At 42.3% G+C, this 12695-nt stretch overlaps 1 protein-coding gene across 8 annotated transcripts in view; it reads left to right on the forward strand.

Annotated features, from left to right (window-relative positions):
* Elavl4 (ELAV like RNA binding protein 4) overlaps positions 1-12695 on the forward strand; it is a 136644-nt gene that overhangs the window by 67493 nt on the left and 56456 nt on the right. Inside the window, exon 1 of one of the 8 annotated variants that reach the window (XM_041651767.1) lies at positions 7155-7278. The exons of the other annotated variants lie outside the window; for them this stretch is intronic. The gene's annotated coding sequence lies outside the window, so the exon portion shown is untranslated. Of the gene's footprint in view, positions 1-7154; positions 7279-12695 lie in introns of those variants that run through there. 8 annotated transcript variants of the gene reach the window in all.

The raw sequence follows: 12695 nt of genomic DNA on the forward strand, positions 1-12695 counted from the left end.
GCTTGAGAACTCAAACTGTAGGATTCAAGTTCTATCCAGTCGAAAGGAACGTTTCCCTCATAGTGTGGGGGAAATATCCTTTGTTGGAGACACTTAAAGAACAGCAAGCAACGAGTGGGCTTTCTTGGAGTTTAAAATAATAATAGTCATAATCATAGCTATGTCACTAGTTTTACTGTATCACTCACTAGCCTTATAGCGACAAATCCTATGACTTTGGGGCCCCGGTTTACGTATTTGCAAATCCGTTTGTATCTCTCAGGCTGTGGAGGTTAAATAAATCCATTTGTTGGAAACTTATGAAGAGTTACTATTGGGTGGTCTCTGAAGAACTAGTAGCAAAGGGTGCACTGTCCTCTGTCTGCAAGGAGCAGTGTGTCTGCAGTGGCACCAAAGAGGTGGTATTCAGACCCTGTTCACCTGCAGAGGCCACTGCTGAGAGAATGCAGCACCCTGTGGTGTCCCGTGGTATGTGTACTACCGTCATGTACACGACTCATTTGCATTTCAAGATTATTGAGGCAACAGTGTTGCAATATCCATCTCTTTTGTCCCCTTTGCTTTTGGGTCTTAGCCTTGTCTATTGGCACATTGCTTCTCATACCATAGTTACTGGATAAATCCAGCCCAATTCAGCAAATATTTACCAAGTCGTTCAGGGTACTGTGCTGGGGAAGGGAAAGTAACGTTTGCCGAGCAGAAATAAATTGAAAATGACTTTGGAGCACAAAAGGGGACCAGCCTAGTGAGGTGGTGATATGCCAGTGCCGAAAATGCCTCTGATCTCTTTGAGACAAGAATAGAGACCCAAAGAAAACTCCACTGTGAGCCTGAAACAAAATACTAATACCAGTACTACTACTAATAATAATAATAGATTCTTCCCTCTTTCTGAGTGCTGTTTTGTTTATTTATTGTGGAGAGACCATTTATTTATTTGCGATCAGCACACGATAAGGACAGTCTCTGTGATAGTTACTCTGTGCTGTGTGGCTCAGGAGCACATCCTTCTGCTTTCTCTCTCCCTCCCCCCCCCTCTCTTTCTCTCTCTCTCTCTGTCTTCTGCTTATACTCCACTGTGAAAGTGCACACCGCTGTTCCCTCACTATGCAGACAGATCTAGCATCCTTCTACTCTCTTACCTTGTTTCAACAGTTTCCATCTCACCTGGGAAGTCTTCCATCACTCACAGTGAGAGGAGGAACCTCTCTGCTAATGTTGTCAGTGACCTTCAGTCCTTGTTCTTCCACACCTCAGAGGCAATTACTGACTTACCTATTTGGACTCAGAGCCCCTTATCCTGATGCTTGGTTGTGACACTCTATTGCTCACCCAGCACAGTTCTGTAACTTTGGAGAGTGTCTGTTTACAAGAAACTACCCCGGGCTGCTGTGACTCACCTTTAATTCCTCTGTCATGCTTTTTTCTCCTGAACTCCTTCATTTCACCTGTTATCTGCACCACGCAGCTCACGGCGATAAATCACAATAATAGCGACCCTTTGTAGTGTGTGTCGGGATTTGAAAAAAAGAACTCTACTTGGGTTTCCTCTTCAATCTCATAGCAACTCTGGGAAGCGGGTATTTTTCCCCACTTCGAAGGGAGAGTACCGTGTAGCTCAAGTAAGTTGTATAAGGTCACAAAGCTAGGAAATGTCAGACTTAGAATTCAAAGCCTCCTCTGTGTCTAATTCAAAACCCACATGCTCTTTCCCATTTTGCATTACTCATTCTTTCGAAGGTAGGAAGTACTGCAGAAATTTAGACTCATGGTTATTAGTGGGGACTTTTGATCTAGAATGCATGACTTCAAACCCCGACTTTATCAGCTGAAGCCTTAGACAAGTGGCTTCCACATTCTTGACTGAATCATTTATCTGTAAAGGAGATTTGTTAAGAGGGTTTGGTATGCCAGTGTGTGTTAAGAACTTGAGACAGTGCTTGGCATACAAAGTGGCAATGGTCATTGTCATCATTATTATCATCCAGGTTAGTTTGTATCCCATTCTCAAATACTTGCTCAGGCCCTGCTATACACCAGACACTGTTCTTGGTGCTGAAGGTAATAGCAGTGACTGAGATGAGTCTCTGTCCTCATGGAACCTTTGTTTTAGTGGGAAAGGCAAACACAGAATGAGAAAATAGGTCTATAGTATCTGTTATTTTATAAAACGTAGCATTTTATATTTCACATAATGAAATGCTATTTTTATAATAGGAGATAATGGTGTACAGAATAGGTTATTGACACACAGTGAGGCTACTGTAGTTCAGCCAATGTCTTGATCCTACCTGGCAAGCTAGAGTTATCAATGCCCTGTTCTGAAAGATGGAGCTTTGTATGTCCAGTTCCTGGTTGGGGTGGGGAGAGGTAGCTGTATTAGGGGCAAGATGCCATCTCTAGACTATAAAAGGAAGTCAAAAAACTAGGTTAGGATGTCTGGGTCTTAGGGAAAGATGACACAGAGAACTCATAAATAGGCCAGGAGTCCCCACCAATGAGGAATAGGCTCTTTTTATTGTTCTGTATTTGGCAGTGAAGTGGAATATATGTCCCAAGAAAGTCACAGGGTTTTAGCCAGTCATCAAGCAAAGGACAGTCTCAGCCAGGGTATCTTGTCAAGGAAGCCTGTGATATCTCCACACAGTTCCTTGTGACAGGCTGAGCCTAGAGGGTGTGGCAGGCCCTGCCATTGCTTAGGAGTGGTCTGCTGGGAAAGAGCATATGTACCCTTTGGAGTCCCGGAAACAAGAATTTTATTCTTCACCTACTTAGTGAGCTGTGGTCTTGTCAAAGTCTCGAAGTTGTCTGAGCCTTAATTTCCTTATGTCTATAAAACAAGGCATGATACTTACACCAGAGGTTTGTTTAGATGACTAATGAAGTTAGCATTTGTCTTCAGAGTCTGGTGGATAGTGAGCAGTTAATAAAGGAGGGTTTTCAAAACTACTCTTTCTCGCGTGCATGTGCACTTTAGGTATTGGTCATTACTTCAGGACCCACAGGGAGAGAGTTAAACTGAAATATGAGCGTTACATCCCAGCCCACGGCTTTCAAAGAACAGAGTAGATAATCTCAAAACTAGGACTGTCTCATCTCAGAAAGGATTGTGGATGCCACAGGAAAAGAAGACTTGATTTGCTTCACATGAATGTGATAGAGGCTGAAGCCACCAGTCTCTACTACAAAGCCTTGTTGTCTCCCTCTTCCTGGGGTCAGGAACCCTTAGAAGCCTGAGGCTGTGTGAAGAAAAGTATCTGATAAAAGGACTTTGGACTCTGCAATGTTGTAAGGATTTGGAGTTCAGTTCTTTCTTGTAGTAAATTAAGTATCTCCTTTTTAATGGGAGGGGAGTCTAGGTAGAAGAGACTGATTTACTTTCATAGGTCAGAAGTACTCGTGGAGGACTCATTATTAGAACTATAGATAAATCTATTTGATGTTCCAGTGTGAACAACTAGAGATGTTTCATTTTAAAATATAGACATAAGCCTTGCTGACTTTTAAATCTCCGTGCCATTGTGTATGATATTCCACAAAATTGCATTAAGTCTTTGAGAGGGAGGATGGTACAGTTTATTCTCATCCCACAGCTCTGGGTTTTCCTTTAGCAACATGTAGACTTAAAATTACTCTAAGAACAAAGCTCCCCAACAAACAAAAGTAAGAAAAGAATAATTACCTCAGCATTTGCCAGGATACTTTTCACAGAAGAGCCCTAGATCAAGTCCTAAATATTTTCTCCCTCTTGTGGCTACTGGCATATTAGTATTGTGATTCTTCTGGAATTTATTTTACCCTGTTGGCCACCAGTTCACATTTATTTTGATCTTGATACCTGTATTCATCCAAAATAAACAGAGCAGGAAGAATGAAGAAAAGACTTGATAAAAAAGACTTTAAAATAAAGAAAAACTTGTTCCTCTGCATGCCCAGGAGGCTGATACTGGGGGAAAAGGTCTCCTCCTATATGAACCTAGCCCCCTGCTCCTGAATATACCCTGACCATTTGTCCATTCCATGGGTGATGGTTGGGTTCTGTATTATATGCAGAGGACAAGAAGTTGTTCAAAATTCACACTCTACTTACAAGGAGCACAAGTCAGTGGAGGGACAGGTGGTTTAAAAAAAGTAAGATGATGCCCTGAATACGTTGGACCTAGGGAGTGATGAGCACCAGGGTTCAGTGGGGACAGGAAATACCTAAGGCTGTGTGGGTCAGAGCAGGCTCCAGGAATTTTTGCAAAATGACATAGTCTGTTAGATTAACAATGGGTGGACACTTATGTAGAGGCGTGGGAGGAGCACATGGCAGAAGAGACTCAGATAGTGACACTTGTTTCATGGCATTTTGAAACTGTCTGTAGCCTTGTCTATTAACCTCTAGGGTGAACTCTAGGGGGCAGCCAGTGATCAAGTGGTGTGGAGCTCAGTTACCCAACAATAATGATTCACTTCATCTTCTCCATATTCATATGAGCTATATCATCATTATGTTATCAATATGCCCATATTGCTCTTGCAATGACTTGTCCAAGTACATACAGCAGTCAAGAATTTGACGCTGAGTAGTAAAACTCTAATGCCCACGTTAACTATTGTACTATATAATAAATAATTCATAAATATGTGGATAGGTTTTAACTGAACAGATGTAGATGATTGTACAATTATTTATTTATTCATTTGCATAAGATAAATGCATCTAGGCATGCTCCAGATATAATGGTTGTGCAGGGAAATGGTAAGAGCACCCATTGGCTTTTTCTTGGACTTGCATGACATTCAGCAGTCTCAAAGCAGGTATGTTGAATCACGACTGCCAGCCCAGCCTTTTAGGAAACTAAGCCAGAAGGATGAAGCGTTCCAGGCCAAACGAGGCTATCAATACCTTGACCAAAAACAGCAAAAGCAATACTCCCCGTGAGTGGAACTGTTCCCTGGGCTCTTTACTTCCAGAAGGTACTAAAGACCGCAGCCAGATTCAGACCCATAGTGAAAACGAATTCCCTAAACTGTGAGTTTGGGACTGAGACAGAGGAGATCATAGGTGGGAAGATTGCAGAGATGAAGAGACAAAGCTGTTACATGGCCTTGCCCAGAGAGTGAAAGGCCATGTACTTAAAAATGCAGTCTTTTGGGTCCATTAGAAAACAATTAAGTGGCACAGTAATGATAGGGGCAGTATGGATTTAAAAGGATGAAGCGCTCCTATTTTTAAATGGATTCTAAAAGGGACAGATAAGGGGAGATTTGCAGTGGAGCAGAGTGGTGGAGGACAGCAAGGACAGCAAGCAGCTTTGGCTGCGGGAAGCAGATGAGGACCCAACGAGCCATCCATCCCTCCAGGTATGCTGCCAATAGAGCCAAGACTCTGCACTAGGTCTTCACTAGTCTCTGAGGTTGCAAAGAAGTCAAACACATCAGCAGCCATCAAGGAGTTCGCTTACAGTGGAGCCGTGGAGGAAGAGAGGAGTGTGTAAATGGCGAGAACGAGGTGTGTAGAAGGGGTAATGGTGTGAGCTATGAAGAGAGCATGGAAGATGCTTTGTCAAGCATGGCGGCAGAGAGAGTAGATCTTCTTAGGCCAAGAGGAATGCTAGAACAGAACAGCACAGAGCAAACACAGTGAACTCCGGTTTCTCATAGTCAGCTCCCAAAGGCAGTAGAAGGCCGTCGCCTGGAATGTGTTTCCTGGCGCGTATGGGACATGTAGTGGATAAAGGAGGAAGATGAAGTCAGTGGTTGGGCATCAGACTCCAGCCCTGCACCATCTTAACAGGGACAAGTGGCTGTGCTTTTCACTTACTCTCAGTAAGGGAGGCTGTACCCAGCTCTAACAATCAGCATGAAGTTTCAGTGAAGTAATGAGCATCAATGTAATTTGATGCATTCTTTTTAAAAAAAAAAGGGATTCTTTGGGAGTCAAACCCTTTTCTTCTGGGGAACGAGCACTAGCTGTGTTCTCTGGTCTCCCCACCACTCTTCTCGGACTGCCCCCTGGGAGACCCACTTTGCACATGCTCAGTCAGTGGGACTGCTCCCTCGGGGTTCACAATGGAAAGAGCAGTGTGGAGGGTAGGACAGGAACTGTAGAGACCTTCTGTGGCCATGTTCTGAAACTATCCCTGAATAGCTGGGCCTGTCCTTAGGGAAACCAGAAACAGTAATGACTGGGCTTATTTGTATTTAAAATACCTAAAATTCACTGTAAAGGATTTCTTGAAAGGGCAAAGAATGCCAGAAATTATGTTGGTAAATATCAAAATGTACTTTCATTATTCATTTTGTTGAATCCCTTTAACCTCCCACCTTTGCTGTGTGTCTTCCTGCCTGGTGTTAGCTTAGTTAGAACTTAGTGTTTGTAAAACCATGTGCAGACGGGGGAAATAACGACCAGCTTAGGTTATAGACAGCAAGGTCTCAAATGTTCTTTTCTGTTTCCAGTATCAAATACCATAGACAAACCTTACCAGCCATCAGATTAGTGACCTTGGTCACCCGCAGCGTGTTTGGTAGGGGCTCGTTTTTGTATGCTAATTTGGACAAGGAGGATAAATGAGTATTGGGGGCTTTCGGTGTGCCAAGCTCTGGACCAGATATCTTCCAACTGTTATTTTTAATCTTCATGGAACAGATTGACTTGTTTGCATCTTTTGTATAAGTGAATTTAAATCATACTTCAGAGAGTTTTAAAGGGCTAAAGCAAGGTCAAAGCTGGCATTGGTTTCCGGAGGCAGGTCAGATCAGTTCCTGTGTTTTGTACATTATACCATGAAGACTTCTGATTAATATCCTTCCTTTAATACTTATTTATTTGGCAGTATTTCCCAACTAATAGACTACTGTTTTTCTAACACTATTGAGTTATATTTTATGTTGTTTGGAGTTTTCCAGAGGTATAGAAAAGGGAACCTTTTCTATTTCAGAGTTGGATTCAAGTCTCAGGGACAGCAAACACTGCAGTGAATTGCAATGACAATAACTGGGGTTTCATTTTTTGCGTCATGTGTAATGTAAGTGTACTTCTATATCTGTAAATGGAGAAAATGTCGGGACCCACTTAGCCTCTGTGTGAGACGGGAGTGAGGTCGTGAAGACACCGTCACCATCTCTCCACTCATTACACACTCGCTGCTGCTGTCATTGGTCGGAGCCCATGGGAATCGCTTCACTAAGCATTTTCCTGGACAATCCAGAAGAACTTCTGAATCAGTATTACAACAGGATCTTCGTTTATTGAGAATTATCCCAGTCCTGGGCAAGGACTTTGTGAGGGTTTGTATAGATCTCTCCACTACATCTTCTATGACTTTGTGTACTAACTATTCATTTGCTTATTTATTTACTTCCCTGGAAGTCAGAACTCTTTTTCTACCCCTTCAGGTGCCTGGCCTTAGTAGAATCATCTCTGATCTATGGAACAAGCCCATGGGTCTGACAGCTCTTAGCTTGGCTTCTGTTCCTTGAACTGTTTTTGTTTATTCTGCTTTTAAGAGCTAGCTTCAGTGTAGGAAAGGGATATTTAAACAGAGTGCTGGAACATAAACATCCAGTTGTGGCTTAAAACTTGCTTTCAAATGCACCTGTAAAACTCGACAGGAGATTCCACGTGTTTGGTTAGCCGTTGCTGTTGTTGCTGTTGCTGTTGTTGATTTGCTTTGGTTGTTGTTTTTATTCTGGGATAAAAAAAAAAGGCTATGTCTAGAGTTGGGACAGTTTATCAAGCAGATTGCAGCTCTGATTTCGAAGGACGAGGTACTATATTCAAAGAACTCAACTTTTCCCAGTACCTATTTCACAAATGCATAGCATGTCTAGTTTTTGCTAGAGGCATAGTAAATTAGTCCTAAAAAGATCTTATGAATGATAAAACTTTGAGATTTTGTGTTCCAAAAAGTCTTCCTATTTGTGAATTTTTAAAATTCCAACTAGTGCTGTTTCAAAAGCATGTTTTGAAAAGAGAAAAGGGCTGTAAAAAGAAAATATTAAGTTTAATCTCTACTATATAAAGTTCCTTTTTATGAGGTAAATCATAAAATGCATTGGTAGATATTTTTAAATAGAGAAACCAGGAGATTAGGCAAACAGGATAAAAATTCCGAAGGTAAATTCCGAAGAAATGTTCATGTTTTATTTATCTGTGTATTTCTTGGGTTTTGAGACAAGTTCTCACTGTGTAGCCTCAAGCCCATAGCAATCCTTCTTCCTCCCCCTCCTGGGTGCTGGGATTACAGGTGTGCGTAAAAGTTCTCAGTGAGGCATTGTGCTCTTTACACTCAAAGAACTGCAGGTTTAGCGTTCGTTTTCCTAATAATGTATTTTTAAGATCCCCAAAATGACTCTGTTTGGTATCTTCAAACGAAAGAAATCCCATCCCACCGAGGCCTGAGTATATTAGCAGCTCATGGGAATAAAGAATTTACCTCAAAGGAAACAGAAATATTTTGATACCTAATGATTTTTCCCTCCCCGCTTTGGTTCTTGTCTGTGAGGTTTTTTAAATAAACAATGTATTGAGGAGATCCCCATATGGAGGAGTGGGGCTTTGAAAGCCTGGTGCAGAATACAGCTTGACGGTGTCACACATTCACAAGACGTCCTTGAAGATGGATCACAGAACAGAGATCAGGGAAATTTTGGCAGCTGCAGTTGGGAAAATAAATGGCTGTTGTATGATTGGGCAGATCCTGAAAGCAGGCTCCTGCTCAAACCATGTAATTAAGAAAAGTGGGAGCTTTTGTCCAAGTGCAGAATGTTCATAATATCCGAGTTTGTCAGCCGGAGCTGCTAGAATGGATCAGTGCTTTCGGCTCCCGCACCCAGGGAGTGGTTTTCTTATAAATCATCTTCTCTCCTTGCTGTCCTCATGAAGGTTGCTGCCAGGCGATGAAGCAGATGTGAGGCTGTAACCTTGCTAATTCTTGTTGATTGAAGTAAAGCAGAGACTGGATGGACCAGAGATTGTGTCAAGAAATGCCATGGCCTCTGATGTAGGAAAAGGGTGTGGCCGACGAGCGCTCCTGCCTGATGGCTCTGGGGAGGAAGAAGAGCCACTCTTAGTTCTGTGGCTCCAAACTGGTTTGAAGGACTAGGATCATTTTTTTCTTTGTTAAAAAATTATGTTTCTTTCAGATACAAAAATGCTATATTCTTATAAAAGCAAGGCAAATGGGGGGGGGGATACAGATACAGATAAGTACAGCCATTGCCTGTAATCCTAGTGCTTTAGTGTTAGTGTTTTTATTTCCCTCCTGATCTACGAATATTTAAATAATTGAGATGATGTCTTTTTTCCTCTTCTTTTATTACACAACTCATACGTATTTTCTCATGTAACAAAAACCTACTATAAGCACAATCTTAACGACCGCAGAATGCTGTTTCTAAAACTATACTAGTTATTTAACAGTAGCCACCTCCCTTGTCAGCCTCTTGGTTTGTTATTTTGTTTTGTATACCTCATGGTGTACACTTTAGACCCTTCCCCTAAATAGAAATATAATTCAGAAAAAGGTTGTGGCAACTTCGCTTTCTCCAGTGACGGCAAGGAAGGCCGTTTCATGGCACTCAAGGCTTGACTGTGGCAACCCTAGAGCTTCTCTTTACGAGGTGAACGTGCTACACACAAATACTCCACAGCCACACTTCCTCCAGCCCAGGGCTGTAAGCCCACCTCTGCTGATTTGGTAGGTTCTGCTTTCAGTACTCCTGCTCAGCCTGCCCAGAGAATGTGAAAGGGGATGGTGTCTAACCCAGTTCTGTCAAGCCAAAAACTCTTAATGCTCTTCCCCAAGAAAAAGGGAGGGAGGGAGGGGAGGGGAAGAAAGGGAAAGGAGAGAGGAAAGTGAGCATGGTGCCAAGTACCACATGGTACCATGTGTATAGTCTGAGCACTGAGGAGGCTGAAGAGATCACTAATTTGAGACCAACCTGGGCTACATTATGAGATTCGGAGAGGGGACTAGCAAATAATGTTCCAATAAATTTCCTCTTTTCGCTAGCGAGCATGCAGGCAGCGCCTGTGTGGCTTCACTGTGGGTATGGTTGTCTGTGTCCATGCACCCATACGTGGAGATGCTGAGAACACTTTCCTTTCGCTGAGTGGCTCTAGCCCCAGCTGTAAGCAACCTCTGTCGTAGACTAGCACAGCTGGAAGAGCATGTGGTGTTGTACAGTTCCCCTTGAAAAAGAGAAGATTTTTTTCACTGAGATTTTCTAGAAACCCACTCTCTGTAGTGTCCTTCCTTCTACCTCCTCATCCTCACACCCACAGTCTATGTTAAGACAGTAGTATTCATTTTTAAAATAAAACCTATTTCTACATCGATTTCTGAAATCTAATTATAAGTATAAAATTGAAATTCAGAAATACGCTTGCTTTTTACAGCTAAAGCTCAGTAATTTTACCCACACTCTGAGCCACTAGCTAGGTGTTTTATAAATACACAATACTATGTTTACATGAATTTTGCCATTGGCTATTACTTATGAATTTAATCAGAAGATAAATCCGACTTAATCAGTCTGTGGGCAGTTTTTCATATGATTCATTAACTACTCTTTGTGTGAAAGATGAAAATAGCATATTTACTCTCCCAACTGCTACTCATCCCAACAGGTACCCATAGCTTATCATTATGCATTTGGATTGTTCCATCCACACTAAATATCAGGTTTGAAAGGCTTAGCGAGCGGGAATGCAAAGGGAAAGAAGGGAATTTGTTTCCAGGGAAATGTGTGTGTGTGTGTGTGTGTGTGTATGCATTGCAGGTGATTGGTGTCCAGCTCAGTTCTGCCAAGCCAAAAAACTCTAATGTTCTTCCCCAAGAAGACGGGAGGGGAAGAAGAGGAAGGAAGGAGGCAAGTGAGCGTGGTACTACATGTTTACAATCTACTCACTGAGGAGGGTGAAGAGATCGCTAATTTGATATATATAAATATATATATATATATGATCTAATGTTTTTTACAGGAAGCTTGAGCTTGTCCACCAAATTATATTTATATTAAAATGAAAATAAGGAAAGCATTCTTCCTAGTTCTCTAGGATGAGATTGCCTTTATTTCCCAGCCATTTGGAAAGGACTGGCTTGTGGTGGGGCAGATCAAAGAAGTTGCTTCATCTTTCTGGTGAACTTGACAATCACGCTGCCCCTCATCTCTGAAGAGCTCGCTATCAAAGTCTTAAAATCAAACACCCACAAGTTTACTGGCATCACCAAGATGGACACACCAAGAAATCATTTTCGGCCCAGAGTGAAACTCTAGAGAAATCTGTAGGATGCAAAGGAAACCTGAGCTTATTTAGGAGAGAAAAAACCATGTGGTGTATCTGGGGAAGAAGATTAAATCTTGGATTTCTGTGAATTTAAAAATAATGCCTAAGAGAAATTAAAGTTTAATGACTGTTCCCTATCCATGCCGGCCTTCTCCTTTAAGGATGAACGCTTCTGTTCTCCCCAGCAATGGCTGAGTTTTGGCTTTGGTTTTCTTAAAGCCCTGCTTACCTGTGCTGAGAGCACATCTGCCTTGTGTGCTGCTCATCTCCAGCCTAGAAGATGCCCTTTCAAAGGAGGTGTGCCTTGAGCCTCCCTCCCCATCACACACAGCACTTTGCTTAGGACAAGGCATTTCCACCAGGACCATGGCCGGCGACTATGTATCAGAACACCATAGAACTAGGTGAGTGTAGTCCATCCCGTGCTTTGGGTCTCGAGAGGAGTCGGCAGGGAATTTTTGGGAAGGATTACTTAAAGAGATGAGTACAGCTGTTTATTACTAATTACTTTCCTACCTCCGATCTTTCCTGCTTGAACCCCGGATAGGCAGAGATCAGATTAGTTTTTGTTTGTTTGTTTCCCCAACTCCTAGAACGAGCCTTGGCCTGTGGTACTGTTCAGGAAACATGTGCTGAACAGAATACACGTGTTGCAAGGATATGCTGAGAATTTATTGCCCCCTAACTTCCTAGAGTAAATAGGTCTTCCGGGCTATTTGTGCATCTGCTCAAAGGTATTATTAAGCTGTCAGAGTTTTTTCCCTGGTTGGAATTAAATGGTTTCCTAGAGTTTTCTAGTTGCCTTCCAGCAGACTCTACACACACTTGGTGTGAATACTGTGAGGGACCAGAGTGCAGTCTTCGGCCAGGACCCCTTGGACCAGCATGGTCTTTGTGTCCACTAGAATCTAATTAGAGAGCACTGTTATTGGGGTCTCAGGGTTGCTTTTTTGCCTCACCTGGAGGGATCAGGGCATCCATCTCAGCCCTTCCTCTCAAAGCCATTAATAGCATCTGCTCCCTTCACACTGAATCATCACGGAGAAGGTGTCGCATTTAAAAAGAAAAATAAAACAGGATTAACCTGAAGGGACTGGAGAAAATTAAACCCATTGAAAAGAGCACAGGTGAAGCAAGAAATTGGGAATGTTGGTGGGCATTTTTAGAATCTTTAAAGAGGAGTAATAAGAGAAGTAAAGGTTTATTCCTAAAATGATGTCTGTCTTCAGGACCACAGCCTCTCGTGTGAAACTGTCTAACTTCGGGGATTTACTCCTCAGGCATTTGAAAGGCAGGTAGGATGCAATAGAGGAGACTATCCCAGGAGAGTCAAACACTCTGTATGTCAGAGTTTCAGACGGGTTAAGAAGGAAATGCCTACAAAAAGAATTAGGACTTTTATTTTTGTTCTCAT

The sequence above is a fragment of the Microtus oregoni genome, unplaced genomic scaffold (genome assembly GCF_018167655.1).
Source record: "Microtus oregoni isolate MIOR12 unplaced genomic scaffold, Mior012 000005F_ref0000423, whole genome shotgun sequence".
NCBI classification, from domain to species: domain Eukaryota; kingdom Metazoa; phylum Chordata; class Mammalia; order Rodentia; family Cricetidae; genus Microtus; species Microtus oregoni.